Here is a 6,328-nt window from a genome sequence, read left to right on the forward strand (position 1 = left end):
CCTGGGGAATAGTATGTGAGTACGCTCTTGGCATAATTTCTTCGGCCTGGATTAAGCACAGGTGACTGGGAGTCTGCCTTATCTTCTGCAAGGCATTAGTCACTCTATAAAAGTTAAATTTATTATGAAATGCCTTGTTGTGTTAGCATATGTCTTCGCTGGGAAGTTAGGAAACAAAGGCATGTTCTCTGCGACTCCACATGGGGAAAACACAGCCTCCTTTGGAATTTAACCTTAATTTGAACCAAGATCTGCGAAAGAAAAACACTTTGCTGTATTGTTTCCGAGCCCCACCCTTCTCTCCCCTTATCTAAACGCAGCTACTTTTGCTTTGTGGTTTTTCTTCTTTTTTAAAACTTTCCCAATTCCAAACCACGCCTCTCTCTCTGTGAGTTTCAAATTTAGCCTTTAAAATAAGTTAAAATAATTGTAAAAGTTATACTTTGAAAGTGAGTCATTAAAAAAAAAAAAAAAAAAGAAAGTCATTTTCTGTAACATTAATTCTGATGTTCTTCAAGTGGCATAAATTCTTGAACACTTTATTCATCTTTCTTATACATTTGTTATTTTAAGGAGCACGATGAAGCCGGTTTCAAGAGTGGGGCTCCAGCTCAGTGGCAGAGTGCTTTCCTAGCATTCACGTGCCTTTGGTTTGGTCCTCAGCACAGCAAGAGAAGAGGGAAAAGAATGTAAGAATGTTCTTATTTCCCCAAAATTTATTTTTCTGAAAATCTTTTCTAAGATCCTGGCAAATATTGTAATAAATACATAGTTCATTTTTTTTTTATCGAAGTAGAGCACAGTCACGTAAAAACTTATATTAGGAGGTACAGAGATTGTTTTAATAGTGAAAAGCAGAGTGAGGTACAATGTGAAAGGCCTGTTGACTTCTGGTTTCCCCTTCACTCTGCCTGGAAAACCTCTAGAGTGATCCTCATACCTCTGACATAGATAGTGCACTCCCCTCCAAATCAAAACTCCATCTCTGCTGTCCCTCCATCATAGTTGTCTATAAACTGTAAGGAAAGTATTCCTGGTTCATCAAATACTGCTTAGGTTGATGATTAGTTTCTTTAATATTACTATGACATCTAGCACTAAGCCTGAAATCATCCAAATAATTTTTCTTTCTTGACTTTTATTACACTAAAGAAGAAAAAATCACAAACCAAACTGTAAGTTTAGATATTCATTTATTCTAAAGTAACAGTTTTTAAGTATGTGTGCATTATGTCCCTCTCAAAATAGCTGTCTTCAACATTATTAATATGAAATCTGTTTAGAAAACAAAACAAAATATCTATAAATTCCTTTGACCTTGTGCTTTATTATCTTATTAATAGTCTTGTTGTATATTTTACTTAAGTGGTAATGTTAAAATTAGTTGGGTAGTCATTTTTTTTTTAATTTGGAAAGGAGGGAAAGTTAAAAATATAGAATCTATGCCTAATACATTTAGAGAGTGTGTAATGACCCAAATAATATCAAATCAGAATATCTTTGCTCCCCACCAAGTCCACCACCAGCTCAGCCCCAACCAAATCTTTTTTCTTTAAATTAAAATCAGTTTAAGAATATTCAACAATGACAACTCTCATTTAAAAGAAAAAAAAAACACACATGCAAGCAGAGGACACAGAACTGCCATAAACGGCGCTCTTGTGTGCAGTTACGAGCCAGGAGAACCTCCCCCCTTCTCTGAAACAGCTGAGCTCGCTGGCTGACCCTGCTTTCAGGTTCTCTCCTGAAGTCCAGCAGCAGCTCAGTTCCTCTCCCCAGCCCACCAGCTTCTGTTCATGCTTCCACGCTTCCAGGTCAGGGACAGAGTAGAACACATACCATCCAGCATTCACAGCAGCTGACAGATGGAGGAGGGTAATACAAGAATCATTTCACTGAATACATTCAATTAAAGTGGGTTTTCTAAGAACAAAACTCAAAATCTTCCAACTGATACGGATTTCCTCTGATGCAAAAGCATTCATACAATACTTTCTGTTATTGCTTTCTCACCAACGCCACAGGATTGAGTGAAGTACACACACACACACACACACACACACACACACATTTTGCACCACCAAGTTTCAGCATGCACTCTCTCCTTTTCTTAAGCTTTTCATGCCTCAGAACCACCATAAATCCCATACTGGGTTTCAAAATTTTGAACAGCTTCCTTGTTCCATATCACAGCCTTGCATTCATAGTGTTGATGTGGCCCCATGAAATAAAGAGTAGTAGCTAAAAGTGGGTCATCCACTGTCAAAGACACAGCCTGTGCCACATGATGATGAATTCTTTGATGAGAAAGTGTGTAGACACTTGTCTGGCAGGATACTTAAAGCACTACTTTCAATTAATTGCTTTTTCCACAAATATTTGCAGTGAGATGAACTGCAGAGACTAAATGAAGGCTTCATATTGTACTTTAGTATATGGAAGAAGACGCAAGTTTGGAAAAAAAAAAAAACAACAATAAAACAAAACCCTAAACTAAACTAAAAGAACCAAGCACCAAAGTCTGGGCCTATAGCTCAATGGTACTTACCTGGCATGTATGAGTTTCTAGGTTCAAATTTTAGCACCACAAAATACTGTGAGCACTGTAAAGAACCAAGCACCATGACACCATGATCTCCCAAAATGAAAGTCTCCAAGCCGGTAGGGTGGGATTCAAATTAAAATAAGGAGAAAAGAATGCAGTTCTAACCAATGGTTCCTGCTTTAAACTTGCAAAGAATTCACTCAAGTCCAATGATAGAACAGCAAGGAGACACCTTCTGAGATAAATTGTAATGTTTGTTATTTTTGCTTGTTTGTTTGTTTTTATAATGTATTCATTGTATATCCTGATTGAAGCCCTCTCCCTCAACTCCTCCCAATGCCCTCCAACGAGTCCCTCCCTCTTCCTCCCATACTCTTCCCCTCATCCACTGAAAGGGGGAGTTTTCCCCTGCCCTCTGTATATAGCTTATCAAGTCTCATTAGGACTGTCTGGATCCTCTTCCTCTGTGGCCTTGGAAGGCCTCATCACCTGGGGCAAGTGATCAAAGAGCAGGCAATAGAGTTCATGACTGAGGCAGCCCCTCCTCCTCTTACTCGGGAACATGCCTAAGGACACTGAACAACAAGGAGGACCCTAGGGAGGATGCTTACATCTCATTCAGAACGGCAAACAGAAGCTGTGGAAGAGAGGAAACAGGATGGGAACCTACTATAGGGGGTCCTCTGAAAGGCTCCGCCCAATAGGGGATCAAAGCAGATGTTTAGACTCCCAGCCAAACACTGGGCAGAGAGCAGGAAATCTTATGGAAGAAAGGGGGATAGAAAGACACGGGTGGGAGACAGGAGCCACACAAGAAGACCAACAAAGCTAAAAAAATCTGAGCCCAGGGGGACCTGCAGAGACTAATGTTGGTTATTACTAGTCAGACAAACAGCGGTTCACTTTCAGCCACTAAATCTGTTAGCCCTTTTTGCAACAAATTCGCAACTTTTCTTTAGCTTTTCCTCTTTTTTTTAAAGAAAAAAAATGTAAAAAAAAAAAAAAAATTACTGCTGAATATACTCCACACTGAAGAAACGAGTTTGAAAATACTTAGTACATATGCACAATATACTTATCACAGGCTGAAATGCCCATCATACCCCAACTGCTCTGCAGCGCCTCCGGGGCTGCAGCCATCGCTGCTGGCTTACCGATAAAGGCTCCAAAGTTCATCCCTCCACCCACGCTTCCACCATGGTTATTTCCCAATCCAGCTCTGCCCCTTCCAGTGTTACCAAACCCTCTCTGACTCTCAAAAACACCTGGATTGCCACCAAATCCTCCACTTCTTTGAACTGTCTATTGTGCTTAGGCTCAGCACTGGCTATATGCATACTGATTTCCTTAAAGATCAAATCCTCCCCAGAAATGGGCTGGACAACCTTATCAATGCAGCAAAAAGAAACGCCCTGAATGATTTAGAAATAAAGACAACTATGACTTTCTCACGCTGAGAGAACTGTTGAGGCCTTTTGGTACCTCTATACAATGCCCAACAAACACCTCTCTTCTTTCCAGAGGCTGGCTCATCTGGGCTTTGCTTAGAACCCAGAAGTTTACAGTCAGACTATCAAATGTCCCCGTGATACTACTTGCACTTGGGTTTCATATTCCATAAACTGAACACAGCCAACCCTTTTCATTTTTAAGATCTCTCTTGTCCTGCACCGTAAGACCTTAAGCAAAGCACTGGGGTAGTCTGTGAGATCCTGTTTGGCTGTTTTCCATGAGAAATCCAACACTATTAAACCAGATGTTTTCTGGACTGCTCTTGCTACTTTTGCTGCCAAAGACACCCCAGTTTCCTTTAGTTATCTTTGGGATAATTGACAGTACCGACCAGATTTCCCCAGCCAGTATCAAGGGATGCAGAACTCCTTCCACCAGCCAGACACCACTCATATACTGAGACACTAGATTCCTGGTCACATGCCATAGAAACTAGGCCGTAACTGTGGACAGCAATATTGTTCCATGGTATTCTGTTGATGTTTCAGTTGGCTCATCATTGCCTGGATGTGTTCAGATATCTTTGCTTGAATACTCTGCTGGGTTCTAGGAAGCACAATGAGAAAACTGAGGCAGCAAGGGAACAGAGAATCCAAGCTGAGCTGTTGATTTGTGCCCACCCCAACCAACTCTTTACATGGCTATAATTAAAGACTATTTCTACCACTTGTCAGTCCTTGATTATATTCTGTTGTTATGTAAATTCGCAATGCAGAACAGGTTTCTTCATGGAAATTACAAATTAACAATGCACAATAAGCTAACATTTCATATATTTTTATCTCTTAGAGTCTAAGTTATTGGTTTTCTTCAGGTTTATATACCCATGGCATGGGTATATATTTAATACAAACTTTCTTAAAAGAAAATGCCTTTATATCTGTTATTGCCTCATTGCTCCAAACTATTTCCAAGCATAATTTTATATGGCTGTCTTTACAGCTTATGTAGATATTTATCTACAGTATATCATTCAGTATGTTTTGATAATAAGTAGTATCAAAGGTATTTTGTGATAACACAAGTATTAGAATACACCAGCTATGATGAAACATACCTAAAACCACAACACTAAGCAGACTAAAGCAGGAGGATGATTACTTCAAGAAAATTACTACAATCTGGGCTACTTAAAAAAAAGTCTCAAAACAAACAAACAAACAAACAAACACCAACCACTAGGGAAGTTTCCTAGCATATATAAGGTCTTGGGTTTATAAATATTAAGGTGAAAAGACAGATGTCAAACAAAATTGAAGGAAAGAAGAAAAAGTATGGGCTTTTGTAGATATGAGAACAAAACAGTTTGGCAGTTGCTGAAATAGGAAAATAAAATGGACAGAAAGAACCAAGGGTGATTCCAAATGCCATGGGCATCACCTTAGGAAATGCTATGGTGTTTGCAAAACTGTAGCTACAAAGCAGACCAATAAAAATTGAGATCCAGAGTGTAGGGTGTATAGTTCAGTGGCAAAGCAATCTCCTATATGCACAGAACCCTGAGTCCAATCCCAGCACCACGGAAAAGAAAATAGGTAAGTTGTCTTCACTTGCTGAAATTCTAATATGTGCAAACCAGTAAGAGTCCCCACCCCCCAAGGGAGGAGCAGTCCTGTTAGGCCACAGAGGAGAGCTTTGCAGCCAGTCCTGAAGATACCTGATAAAACAGGATCAGATGAATGGGGAGGAGGTCCCTATCAGTGGACTTGGCAAGGGGCACGGTGGAGATGAGGGAGGGAGGGAGAGACTGGGAGGGAATGAGGGATCGGGACATGGCTGGGATACAGAGTTAATAAAATGTAACTGATAAGAAAAAAAAAAAACAAAAAAACAAACAAACAAAAAAAAAGAGTAATCAAACAAATGCCTGACTACTTTGTTGATCATGAGGGATATTGCTAGATAAAGCCATGTTAGGTAAAACTAGAAACAAAAGTGTTTGTATGAGGTATTTTCTTTAATTGCTAATTACATGTTTGTTAACCTTAGAGGAGTCACATAAAATGGCAAAGTTGAACATAGTCCTTAGCTAATAAAAATCACAATCTGATAGAATTAAAAGAAGTTTGGGGCTGGAAATAGTGGTGCATGCCTTTAACTCCATCACTCAGGAGACAGAGCCACGCAGATCTTTATGAATTAGAGACCAGCCTGGTGTGTTTAGTGAGTTCTGAGACAGCTAGGCCTATGGAGTGACACCTTGTCTTGAAAAACAACCCCCCTCCCCACCCAAAAAAGTTGTTTGCTGGCCTGTGGTAATGGGAGAAGCTA

At 39.8% G+C, this 6,328-nt stretch overlaps 1 pseudogene; it reads right to left on the reverse strand.

Annotated features, from left to right (window-relative positions):
- Positions 1 to 3,598: 3,598 nt before the first annotated feature.
- Positions 3,599 to 5,969, reverse strand: LOC129678034 (TAR DNA-binding protein 43-like; annotated as a pseudogene).
- Between the last annotated feature and the right edge of the window lie 359 nt (positions 5,970 to 6,328).

This window comes from Psammomys obesus, unplaced genomic scaffold (genome assembly GCF_907164565.1).
Source record: "Psammomys obesus unplaced genomic scaffold, mPsaObe1.curated_primary_1811, whole genome shotgun sequence".
Taxonomy (NCBI): domain Eukaryota; kingdom Metazoa; phylum Chordata; class Mammalia; order Rodentia; family Muridae; genus Psammomys; species Psammomys obesus.